Source organism: Capricornis sumatraensis, chromosome 21 (assembly GCF_032405125.1).
Source record: "Capricornis sumatraensis isolate serow.1 chromosome 21, serow.2, whole genome shotgun sequence".
Classification (NCBI taxonomy): domain Eukaryota; kingdom Metazoa; phylum Chordata; class Mammalia; order Artiodactyla; family Bovidae; genus Capricornis; species Capricornis sumatraensis.
The window spans coordinates 6,549,267-6,562,640 of record NC_091089.1 but is presented as its reverse complement, the minus strand read 5'-3'; the positions used below and the strand labels follow the sequence as shown (position 1 = coordinate 6,562,640).

Genomic DNA, 13,374 nt, shown 5'->3' with positions numbered 1-13,374 from the left:
GAATCTTCTAATATCTTGGATTTTGTGGGACCTACCTGGTATATTTCACAGAGTTCCCAACAACTAAATATACAAGAAGTTTATGATGCCAATTTGTATTTTGTAAAAATATTAAAAAATTTAAAGATGTATCACAGCTACACTGGGTCTCCGCTGCTGCGCTCAGGCCCGCTGTCTCTGAGGCGGCGGGGGAGCCGCTGTCCGGGCGGTGCGTGGGCTCCTCACGGCCGTGGCGTCTCTCGCGGTGGAGCAGGGGCCCCAGGAACGTGCACTTCGGTGGCTGTGGCCCTCTGGATTGGCTTCCTCGGGGCATGTGGAATCTCCCTGGACCAGGGGTCAAACTTGTGTCCCCTGTGTTGGCAGCCAGAGTCTTGGATCACCAGAGGAGTCCACCCGTTTGTGTTTTTAAAGAGGTGTTCATGTTAGAGGACTGACAAAGGTGGTTAAGATACATTGTAGCCACTTCTGAGCAAAGTAACATCAGTTTTACCAAAGCACTAAATTATAAATTATGTTTATTATTCCTTCACTGATCTACCTTCCTGCTGCACCCCTGAGCCCTGCAACCTCTAGTTACTTATTCAGCCCTCGGGTGATAAGGGGTCTCCGCTCCACCTGGGTTTTCCACCTGGCCCTGAGCCATGTGACAACCTGGGTTCTGCTGTGATTTGGGAGCCAGAAAGGAAGTATTTTTCAGGTTGGTTCCACTGAGAGAGCAGAGAGAAATCAACTCACTTATTGGGCAGGAGACCAATGAAAGGAAGTTTTAAAAGGAAACATTTACACTTCTTTCCCATCTCTGTCTTTCATTTCCAGCTCATCTCTATACTTCACGGGTCCAGCACAGTGCACTGCATACAGTAGGTGCTCAGTATTGCTCGCTGACATCGTCCTCCGGTTCTGCAGCTGCATTTTTGGGTTGTCCCTGGCGTGGATGTCTATCTTTATGCTCTCTGCCTCACGTTGTTCCTAGGTAAAACTGACTTAAGGGCCTAGATCGGATAGAGTGCCTGATGAACTATGGAATGAGGTTCATGACATTGAACAGGAGACAGGGATCAAGACCATCCCCATGGAAAAGAAATGCAAAAAAGCAAAATGGCTGTCTGGGGAGGCCTTACAAATAGCTGTGAAAAGAAGAGAGGCGAAAAGCAAAGGAGAAAAGGAAAGATATAAGCATCTGAATGCAGAGTTCCAGAGAATAGCAAGAAGGGATAAGAAAGCCTTCTTCAGTGATCAATGCAAAGAAATAGAGGAAAACAACAGAATGGGAAAGACTAGAGATCTCTTTAAGAAAATTAGAGATACCAAAGGAACATTTCATGCAAAGATGGGCTCGATAAAGGACAGAAATGGTATGGACCTAATAGAAGCAGGAAGATATTAAGAAGAGGTCCCAAGAATACACGGAAGAACTGTACAAAAGAGATCTTCACGACCCAGATAATCATCATGATGTGATCACTAATCTAGAGCCAGACATCTTGGAATGTGAAGTCAAGTGGGCCTTAGAAAGCATCACTATGAACAAAGCTAGTGGAGGTGATGGAATTCCAGGTGAGCTGTTTCAAATCCTGAAAGATGATGCTGTGAAAGTGCTGCACTCAATATGCCAGCAAATTTGGAAAACTCAGCAGTGGCCACAGGACTGGAAAAGGTCAATTTTCATTCCAATCCCTAAGAAAGGCAATGCCAAAGAATGCTCAAACTACCACACAATTGCACTCATCTCGCATGCTAGTAAAGTAATGCTCAAAATTCTCCAAGCCAGGCTTCAGCAATATGTGAACCATGAACTCCCTGATGTTCAAGCTGGTTTTAGAAAAGGCAGAGGAACCAGAGATCAAATTGCCAACATCCACTGGATCATGGAAAAAGGCAAGAGAGTTCCAGAAAAACATCTCTTTCTGCTTTATTGACTATGCCAAAGCCTTTGACTGTGTGGGTCACAAGAAACTCTGGAAAATTCTGAAAGAGATGGGAATACCAGACCACCTAACCTGCCTCTTGAGAAATCTGTATGCAGGTCAGGAAGCAACAGTTAGAACTGGACATGGAACAACAGACTGGTTCCAAATAGGAAAAGGAGTACGTCAAGGCTGTATATTGTCACCCTGCTTATTTAACTTCTATGCAGAGTACATCATGAGAAACAATGGACTGGAAGAAACACAAGCTGGAATCAAGATTGCTGGGAGAAATATCAATAACCTCAGATATGCAGATGACATCACTCTTATGGCAGAAAGTGAAGAGGAGCTAAAAAGCCTCTTGATGAAAGTGAAAGAGGAGAGCGAAAAAGTTGGCTTAAAGCTCAACATTCAGAAAACGAAGATCATGGCATCTGGTCCCATCACTTCATGGGAAATAGATGGGGAAACAGTGGAAACAGTGTCAGACTTTTTTTGGGCTCCAACATCACTGCAGATGGTGACTGCAGCCATGAAATTAAAAGACGCTTGCTCCTTGGAAGGAAAGTTATGACCAACCTAGATAGCATATTCAAAAGCAGAGACATTACTTTGCTGACTAAGGTCTGTCTAGTCAAGGCTATGGTTTTTCCTGTGGTCATGTATGGATGTGAGAGTTGGACTGTGAAGAAGGCTGAGCGCCAAAGAATGATGCTTTTGAACTGTGGTGATGGAGAAGACTCTTGAGAGTCCCTTGGACTGCAAGGAGATCCAACCAGTCCCTTCTGAAGGAGATCAACCCTGGGATTTCTTTGGAGCGATTGATGCTAAAGCTGAAGCTCTAGTACTTTGGCCACCTCATGCGAAGAGGTGACTCATTGGAAAAGACTCTGATGCTGGGAGGGATTGGGGGCAGGAGGAGAAGGGGACGACCGAGGATGAGATGGCTGGATGGCATCACGGACTCGATGGACATGAGTCTGAGTGAACTCCAGGAGATGGTGATGGACAGGGAGCCCTGGCATGCTGCGATTAATGGGGTCACAAAAAGTCGGACACGACTGAGCGACTGAACTAAACTTAAAGAGTTAAATAATGATTTGAGGTCTTGACTCTGTTAAGATGAAATACTTGTTTCTGTGATAATGTAGTCTATAGTTAAATCTAGCAGAATTGTTTACCTGTTCATAACAGCACGGCCATTCATGACAAGCACTGAAACTTAAGTCCTAGTATTTGTGCATATATTCCTGTTCTTCCACTGACCAACCCTGTAATATCTGCACCTTAGACATAGGCCACTTTAAGAAAGATAACCTCCCTCTTAATGGATTGAATCAGTTTTCCTCTTTAGGAAGAAAGCCTGGGGAGGCTGAGGGCTGCGTTGGGTATGTTCTCTTCTTTGCAGGGCTGTCCAAGGGCTCAATCAGCGAAGTACAGGCAGAAATACAGGAGATTTTCTGAAGCAAAGTAACGTATTCTTGTTCTTTCCAGCGTCATGTGGAGAACGGATGTAGATGTAATGACTGTAATTTCTTAACAGTTATAAGTAAATAAATGCTTCTCAGTTTTTTTCGATTAGGTAGATTGAACAAGGAAAAAAATTGTCATTATGTGGAAAAGTTTTACTTAAAAACATTCTAGTGTAATTTCTTATTGAGAATGAAGATGTCAGAGAAATTATGCCTTTGAGTAACAGAAAATATGAAGTTTTACATCATCTCACCATCCACACTGAAATTCACCAAAACGCACTTAAGGAGAACTTACATTTAAATGTCTAGTGTGGTTAAGTGTTCACAGGAGATTCCCTGGTGGCTCAGATGGTAAAGCGTCTGCCTGCAATGTGGGAGACCAAAGTTCAATCCCTGGATCAGGAAGATTCCCTGGAGAAGGAAATGGCAACCCACTCCAGTACTCATGCCTGGAAAATTCCATGGATGGAGAAGCCTGGTGGGCTACAGTCCATGGGGTCACAAAGAGTCGGACATGACTGAGCAACTTCACTAAGTGTTTGCAGCACACTTGCACTGTTATTGTATGGCATGTGAATGTAATAGCAGAAGGCGTTAACTTAAAGGAAATTAGAACTTTAAATGACACTGTTAAAAGGAAATTAGTCATCAAGAACGGTTAATCACCAAAAATGACCAATACTTCTTTTTGGTTGCATTTCTATTTGTTTATTTCTCTGGCTGTATCGGGTCCTAGCGGCCATAGGGGATCTTTTGAGCAGGGTCCGCATTCTCTAGCTGTGGCATGCGGGCTCTTGTCGTGGGTGCGGCGTGTCGGCTTAGTTGTTCTGCAGCATGTGGAATCTTAGCTCGCAGACCCAGGACGAAACCCACATCCCCTGCTTATCCACTGGACCACCAGGGAAGTCACCAATGCTTCTTTTCAAATTTAAATAAATAATTATAACTAGATAAAGGCAGTTATCTAAATTTTATTTCAAACCACACCTGAGGAGCCAGAAGGCTAACCCCAGGGTTATGATATCAGTGCAGGGTGAGGGGAGGAGTTTCAGCCCCATGTTCCACACAGTCTGCCTGAGTCTCTGGGTGACCCTGGGGCTGTGTATGTGTGAGGCAGGTTAAATCCTGCCGGCTAAGGTTGAGGGAAGTGAATGTGATTTCACTGCTATCATGACAGAGAGAGTATGAGTACAGCCAAAATAACTGCCTGTTAAAACAGTAACAACAACCTCTGCAGAAGAACATGTGAATTCAGTCTCCACGTTACTCAAATATCTAGGATACAACCAAAATTACTGGACACTTAAAGGAAAACATGACTCATAATCAAGAGAAAAGAGCAAATTAATGAAGGTTAACCTGAAGATGATTCCAGTGTTGTAGTAAGACGAAATGTCAAAACAGCTAGTGGAAAATAGGCCTTTAATAAGTCAACAAGTAAGAAATCTCAGTAGAGAAATAGAAATTTTAATTTTTAGAAGTAGATTAGACAGAACCAACTAGAAATTTCAGAACTAGAAGATACAATATCTGAATGAAGGAAAGAAAATCACTAGCTGCTTCTAACACATGACAGGAGATGACAGAAGAATCAGTGAATAGAAGACAGACTGATGAAAATGATCCAAGCTCAAGTTCTCAGTGGGGAAAAAAAAGGATGAAGACAAGAGGACCGAGTCTCAGTAAGTCACACATAATATCAACAGGTGTCATGTATGTCTGGGGCTTCCCTGGTGGCTCAGATGGTAAAGAATCTGCCTGCAATGCAGGAGACCCCAGTTCAATCCTGGGAAGGTTTGATCCTTTAACTGGAATTCAAGAGAAAAAGAGAGAATGGGAAAAAGTACTTTGAGAAATAATTGTTTCATATTTTCCAAACTTGCCGAAATACATAAATTTACAGGTATTAAAAGCTCAGAAAACTCCAAACAGGATAACTATGAAGAAAACCATGTCAAGGCACAGAATAATCAAGACTGGTGAAAACCAAAAATACGGAGAAAAATTTGAAAGTAGCCTGAGAAAAATGACAAATTACATATAGGGAAATATAAAAGGGAGAAAAGATCTGAATGACCTCTGCCCATCAGGAAAAAATGGAGGCCAGGAATCATGGAAGGACATCCCCTTTAACAAATCTCTCTTAAAGATGCTCCAAAGGGGCTTTATTACATATGCATTGTTGTTTGGTCGCTAAGCGGTGTCCAACTCTTTTGTGACCCCATGGCCTGCAGCCAGTTAGGTTCTTCTGTCTATGGAATTTTCCAGGCAAGCATAATGGAGTGGGTTGCCATTTCCTTCTCCAGGGTATCTTCTTGACCCCTTAGCAGGCAGGTTCACTGAGCTAAGGAAGCCCTTACTATATATATATATATAATATACACACACATACAAGGACATACATATAATTTAACAAGACACAGAAAAACAATCAATTTTTCCCTATATTCTTAGATTCTCTAGCACACTGCATGATATACAGTAGGTGCTCTATAAACTATGGCTATCACTGTTATTCTGGAGGAGGGCATGGCAATCCACTCCAGTATTCTTGCCCGGAGAATCCCATGGACAGAGGAGCCTGGAGGGTTACACTCCATGGGGTTGCAGAGTCAGACACGACTGAAGCGACTTAGCACGCATAGCATCACTGTAATTAGTATCTAATGGAACAGTCTGTTTTACTGACAGTAACAGTATTAATGTGGCCTGGAAATTTGAGAACATCTCCATTTACATTTAACAGAATTTAGAAGGAAGGGAACTTTACCCTAAATGACTCATTTCATACATGAGGAAAATGAAGTCAACTTGACTTCATGAAGGTCACTATACAATGTAAAGGTCCTGCCTGTCTCAGTAAAATAATGGATGATGGGGAACTGAAAAATAAACTCAGGTTTGCTTACACTGCTCCAAGAAGGAAGAGGAATGTCAAATTCCCAAGGTAAGAAAAGAAAGGCAGCAAGATAAATCGGAACTCAAAATCAACAGAATGTCTATTCCACATGGAAAACAGTGCTAGCTACTGTAACTGTTGAGAAATTCATCACCTTGTCATCCAAGAGGCATGGTGGACTGGAAAAGGCTGACTGTAGGTGAGGTCCACCTTTCCTAGCTGTGTGATCTTGGGAATAGCTGACTCTTCTAAACTGCAATTTCCTGTTGTGGGTGACAGACATGAGGCTTCATGTAGACTGTAACAAGAATTTGACCAGATAATCTCTATGAAAAATATAAGACAGTATTTAAAAACGATTATCACCTGAATGTTCTGATTCAGAATCACTGATCTGGAACTGCCCTTGAGAATTGATTTGGCTGAGAAGTTAAAATGTTAGTCCCTCAGCTGTGTCTCCCTCTTTGGGGCTGTCGCCCGCCAGGCTCCTCTGTCCATGGGCTTCTCCAGGCAAGAATACTGGAGTGGGTTGCCATTCCCTTCTCCAGGGGATCCGCAGATTCTTTACCGTCTATCTGATCCAGCAGGTTGAGATAAGCCTATCACTGTAATACTATCCTGGAAAAACTCCACTTACTTAAAAATTATACAAAGCTGATTATTTAGGAAATTCCCCTCCCTACATCTTCGAGATAGTCAAAACTCCTTAGCAAGCTCTGTCCTTACACTGACCCTAAGCGGGGTGGCACAGCGGCCTGCTCCTCTCTGCAGACTTCAAGCTGCGGTCCTCTCTCCGGACTTCTGAGTCTCCTGAGAAAAGCTGTAAGCTTTAGGTCTCCCGAAGTCCCCCGGAAAGGGGCAGGAGGGGTCGGTGGCTACTAGGCTCCGTCGTGCCTGTCTTCCTAACCCTTCTTGCGCTGTGCCCTTCACGTTTACAAAATCGGTTCGGCGGGGACGTCTTCAACGCCCGAGGTGTCTTCGGTTCTCTTGCCAAACCGGCCAACAACCACCTGTGGCATCTCTGCCTCCCTGTTAGTATCGGAATTCGGCCCGTGGCTCCGAGGATTCCTTTTTTTGAGGCGCTTGTCAGGTCTTCCTGAGTCCCTGGAGCCGCGCACGCGCCCGGCGCGGCAGAGAGACCCTGTCCCCACAAGACCAGCGCAAGGCTCCGCTCGGCCCACTCGGGCCCAGGGCGGCTGCCTCCCCCGGGATCCGCGAAGGCGGGCGAGCGGGGGTGGACTGGTGGGCACGGGGTCGGAAGGGCGGCGGACTGTCCGGCAGGGATCTACTTGGGGAGCCCCGCAAACCCCGCCTTGCCCTCCGGGTCGGACGCCGCCAGTCTTCCACCCCAGATTGACCCGCATCTTCCCTGGTTTGCAGCTGACCTCTCCGATTTTTCTGTTTTCCTCACTTGGGGAGGGGGCGGGACTTCCTGTTCCACAGGCCAGTGACTACCGGCAGGAGGCACCAGACTGAACACAGGAGGTATACAGGCCCTCCGGCCCGTCGGGACAGGGAGAGAGAACTCGATGTGGCCTTCACTAGCCCCGGTTCCAAGATCTGGGGTTCTGGCCAAGATGCCAGGCGCCCCGTCCCCGAACGAGTGGTCCTGGGAGCCGCCGGAAGTGGGGAGCGCCGAAGCCGGAAGTCCCGCCCCTTCCTCCCAGAGGGAAGACGGTGAGCCGGAGGAGTCAGTCAGAGGGGCGAGCGGGAGCGGCCCCGCCGACAAACAGGTGAGCTACCCCCCGGCCGGGGCGGGGGGCGTGGGGGCGGGGGCCGTCCGGCGTCAGCGCAGGGCCCGGGGGCGGGGGCCCGCGGGCTGGGGCGCGGGCCGATGGGCGCTGAGCGCCCTGCCGCGGCCCTTCGCTCTGCCTCCGCCCCCCTCCCCCCGCCTCCGCCCCTCCCGGCTCGTCGGTCCCTCCCGGCGCCGCCCCGACGCCCCCGACACACGCCCGCAGCCCGCGCCGGGCTCTCCCCGCCGGGCTGGCTGTCAGCGCCGAGGCCGCGATCGCGCGCCCCCCGCCCGCGATCGGCGCTTCCCCCCGCCGGGCTGCTCAGCAGGGAAGCGCAGCGCGCCCCGGCGCCGCGTGCCGGCCGCCTCCGGCCGCGCGCTCCCGGCCTCCCCGAGCCGCGCCGCCGCCGTTACGGACGCCGGGCGGGCGGAGCGCCGGAGGCCGCGGGGCCCGGCCGCTCGGGTTCAAGCCGCCCGGCCCGGGACACAGACCGCCCGGGCTGCCGGCCGCCGCGGGTCCCGCCCGGTGCAGCCGGCGGGCGCGCCCTCCGTCCTCTCGGGCCGCTAGCCGGGGACCCGGCCGGGCGCCGCGGGCCGCAAAAGCGGCTGACCCCTGTCGTCTGCGCCGCGGTGTGAACGGCCCGGGTTGTTTTCCAGGGGAACTCTGCAACAGGACGCCTGGGCGGGGTGGGCACCCACGCGCACACGTGCAGGACTCCTTCATAGAGGATTGTAGCCCTGGCGCCGATCGAGGGAGAACTTTACAGTTTGAGCCCCTGGAACTGGTCACCGCCTGCACCTGCCCTGCGGTGAAGTGTTTGTTAGTCCAGTGGGAGGACCGGACGTATATTGATCAGAGCATCCTTAGGAGCTCGTTTGACAGATACTCTGTGTGCTTCATTTAGCACAGCAGTCTTGTAGAGTAGGAATTATTCCCTTTTCACCAACGGAGACCCAGAGTAAATAACTCGGCCAAAGTTAACATCGGGGATTCCAATCTCAAATGTTTGTTACTCATTCTTTTTCAAGTTTGTGTTCAAGTCCTCAGACACTAACTTGTGGCCGAGTCTGTGCAACCCCATGGACTGTAGCCCGCCAGGCTCCTCTCTGTCCATGGGATTTTACAGGCAAGAATACTTCCCTCCTTCAGGGGATTTTCCCTACCCAGGATTGGAACCCCGGTCCCCTGCCTGCACTGGCGGGCATATTCTTTACCACGGAGCCACCAGGGAAGCCTCCTTTTCAAGTTTGCTCCGTATGAAATGACGGCCTCCTAGTGTCGCCGGTGGTGAACAGTAGGGCAGGACTCTTCAGTAGCTCGTGTCTTCTGATGTGACATGTGAGACAGCTGTGATGATTGCGGACAGCGCAGTTTACCCGTGCCCCTTTAGAAAAATTTATTTTCGAATAATTTCAAATTTGCACAAAAACTGCAAGATTGGACAGAGTTCCATTGTTGTTCAGCAAAGCACAGTCTCTGACTTGACTTAAACATTTCCTGCTTCCTGTCAGACACCCTTCTAGGTGAAGGAGAGATGAACGTGTTGCCCGAGATGATTTCAGGGCGGGTCGTGGAGACAGATACACAGACAGACACAGTGCCTGCTGCTGAGTGCTGAAGTGGAGCTCGGGCCTGCAGGGGGAGTGGTCACTGCGGGGCAGGAGCGCTGGGAGCCTGCACGGTGCAGCCTTGAGTGAGATCTCCAGGGTTAATGGGGGTTCCCTTGATTGATGGGACGTTTTCCCCAGCATTCATTCTAATTAGCTTTTATTAGAGGAGAGCTCTCTAGCCGTTATAAAACAGATTCTTCTAATCTGATTCTCCTCCCTCCCTCTCTCACAGCCCCTCAAAGAAGAGATCTGTTTTCTCAGGTATCACAGGGTGTGAGAAGAATCCCGGTTTATAAATCCATGAATACGAGGATAAGTCGTAATGGAAATACCTAAGACCGATACATTTTGTTATTTTTTTTTATTTTGAGTTTCTCAAGAATGTTTATTACACGAATATTTTAAGGAAAGAGGGTGGCACTTAGCTTGAAATGAAGGGGTATGTTTTAAATATAAATCTTAAAAGGTATCATAATTTACTGTGTGTGTTAGTCACAGTTGTGTCCAACTCTTGTGACCCCATGGACTGTGGTCTGCCAGGCCCCTCTATCCATGGGATTCTCCAGGCAAGAATTCTGGAGTGAGTTGCCATTCCCTTCTCCAGGGGATCTTCCTGACCCAGGGATTGAACCCAGGTCTCTGCCTGTACTGCAGGCAGATTCTTTACCATCTGAGATACCTGGGAAGCCCAATGTAATTTATCAGTATATCAATTTTTGGTGGTAATATGATATGATATATAAATAATATATTATTTATTATTTTAACCATTTTAAGTGTACAGTTCAGTGACATTAAGTATGTTTACATTGTGTAGCCATCATTACCATTTGCCTCCAGAACATTCTTATCTTCTCAAACTGAAACTTAAAGTGTACTTTTTAAAAATGAAATACCGTACAAAAGATTCTTCCAATCAACAGTTTTTCATTTTCCTAAATAATTTCTTTCTTCCAGGAAAGAATTATTGCATAATGTCTCACTTGTACAACATTTCCTTAGACCTTTGGTAATTACAACCCTCCTTGAGTTGTTATACTGTTTAGTGGAATAGCAAGAGATAATAATAGGCATTATGATTTTGGTTTTGAATTTCATAGAGTTTATTGAAACAAAAAACATATATATTGCTAACATAAAGTCACAATAATTTTAAATACACAAAAGGAGAAATACTATTCTTGGTCTCTGAAGGAATAGTGGGGTTATCATGCCAAGGTCCAGGGTCACTTGGGATCAGGCTGATAGAAGCTTAGATCAGGACAGAGCCAAGCACGTGTCAGTGTCTGATATAAACTGCAGATGTAGGAAGAATGAAGACAGAGCTTATATTTACATTGGTATAGCTTAGGCCAAAGGTCTAGGAAACAAAACTCACTCTTTTTCATGCTTGCTAAATGCTTCCTCTGATCTGATCACGCTCATTATGAGAGGTCACGGAGCACCCTTCTTCTGAACTGTAAGGTGGTGTCTGAGAGTCCCATGCCAGAGTCTGAGTGCCTTCGTCAGCTCGTGCTGCTCTAACAAAACACCGTAGCCTGGTAGCCAAGCTGGCAGACGTTTGTTTGTCACAGTTCTGGAGGTTGAGGAGTCCAAGATCAGGGTGCCGATTCCCGCTGAGGGCTCTTCCTGGCTTGCACATGGCCACCTTCTTGCTCTGTGCTCATGTGGTGGAGAGCAAGAGAGCGCTGGTCTTTCTTCCTCTTAAGAGGACACCAGTCCCATCTTGGGATCCTCGCCTTCATGACCTTACTAAGCCTACCTCCCAAAGGCCCCATCTCTAACTACTGTCACATTGGGCATTAGGGCTTCAAATTATGAATATGGGGTAGGGGTTGGGGGGCGGAAGTTACGACTCAGTCTGTAGAGACGGTTTCTTGGAATTTTTGTTATGTGAAACTCCTCCAAAACAGACTTGATATAGAACAAATAGAAAACTGCAAAATCAGAGTTTATATGACTTTCATTAAAGCTTATTTAGCTTTATTTAAAATTATGAAAAATATGACTCAGAGACCAGTTGATGAAGAACTTTTGTTTCTTTTTGATGAAAGAGAAATACGTGAGATGCTGTGGATCTTTTTTTCACTTTTGGGCCTCATAGAGTTGTCACATTTTAGAGGGCATAAGGGCTGTGGAAGCGATCTATTTCGTTCTCTCATTGTCTGATGAGGAGGCTGAACCCCACAGAAGCTAAGTGACAGATCCGTCTCAGAAATTAGTGGCAGAACAAGGATTAGAATCAGGCCTCCTGGTTTACAGGCCAATCTTTCTGCTGTTTGAAGCATCAGTATTTCTCAAATTTAAGGTGCATCGGAGTCACCTGGAGGGCTTGTGAAAACATGGACGCTGGACATCACCCGGGGCTCTGATTCAGCAGGTCTGCACAGGGCCTGGGAATTCTTTCTTCTAACAGGTCCTGGGTGGTGTTGAAGCTCTTAGCTTCGAGACCACACTTTGGGAACCTGGTCTCACGTGATGTTGCCTTTGATCTCTTATAAGAGGAGTGCAAGTAAACCACAGGTTTTACCAGCCTCACCTTTCCCCTCGTACTCATTACAAACAGTAATGCACCAATGTCATATGAGTAGATGAAAATAAAAAGGACTAGACATGGAGTATTTTTCGAGTCATTTTGGCGTTTTCAGGGGTAATTTTTGGAGGTGATTCTAGTGGTCAGAGACACTTACCATTGAAAGGGATACACTTCGGCTGTGAGAGCCCCAGTCTTACCGACATGCATACCGAAAACGGTGTCCAGACTGACTGCCGGATTGTCTGGGAGTGAAAAGTTAGGTCCAGTGTCATTTTCCTGTGCTTTTCTGTTTATGTACTGAAATGTTCTTTTCTTATCTATCAAAATCTTGTCAGGCCCAAACACAGTTTGTGCCTATAATACATGTTAAAAAAATGTAAGTTGAATTGAATTAAGAAAGAGTAAAGGGGAAAATAAAATAAGGTGGGTCACTTATCTGGAAAGTTACTCTGCTCTCTAGATTATCCTATTCATGGCCTTTTATTGAATAATTGTCATTTACTCTGGTTTAAGCCTTATTTGTAATTGCTGCGTTTTTTTAGCACAGTTATTGGAAGACATAGTGTATTTTTATGTTAGAGTTAATGAGTGGTCCCCGTACATTTTAACCTCTCATCTTAAATAATTTTTAAACGCTTTTTACTTTGAAATAATTTTGGAATTACAAAACAATTTCAAAAACAGTCCAGAGAGTTTTATAACCTTCCAGCCAGGTCCCTGATGTTAACATCTTATGTAACCAGAGCGTAGTTAGCGAAACCAGGCTGTTGATACAATTGAAGACCGTATTTGAGTTTCAGCTCTGATGTCCTTTTCCTGGTCCAGCATCCAGTCCAGGACCTCCTTTGCACGCAGTTACCCTGTCTCCTGCAAGGAGATTCAAGCAGTCCATCCTAAAGGAAATCAGTCTTGAATATTCCTTGAAAGGATTGATGCTGAAGATGAAACTCCAATACTTTTGGCTACCTGATGTGAATAACTGACTCATTGGAAAAGACCCTGATGCTGGGAAAGATTGAAGGTGGGAGGAGAAGGGGACGCGACAGAGGCTGAGATGGTTGGATGGCCTCACTGACTCAATGGACATGAGTTTGAGTAAGCTTCTGGAGTTGGTGATGGACAGGAAGGCCTGGCATGCTGCAGTGCTTGGGGTCACAAAGAATTGGACACAACTGAGTGACTGAATTGAACTGATCGTGTCTCTGCAGTCT

The 13,374-nt window shown here is 46.6% G+C and overlaps 1 protein-coding gene across 1 annotated transcript in view; it reads left to right on the top strand.

Moving 5' to 3' along the window:
* Nucleotides 1-7,957: 7,957 nt before the first annotated feature.
* ZNF407 (zinc finger protein 407) overlaps nucleotides 7,958-13,374 on the top strand; it is a 384,229-nt gene continuing 378,812 nt past the window's right edge. The window contains exon 1 of the mRNA XM_068994010.1: nucleotides 7,958-8,017. The gene's annotated coding sequence lies outside the window, so the exon portion shown is untranslated. The remainder of the gene's footprint in view (nucleotides 8,018-13,374) is intronic.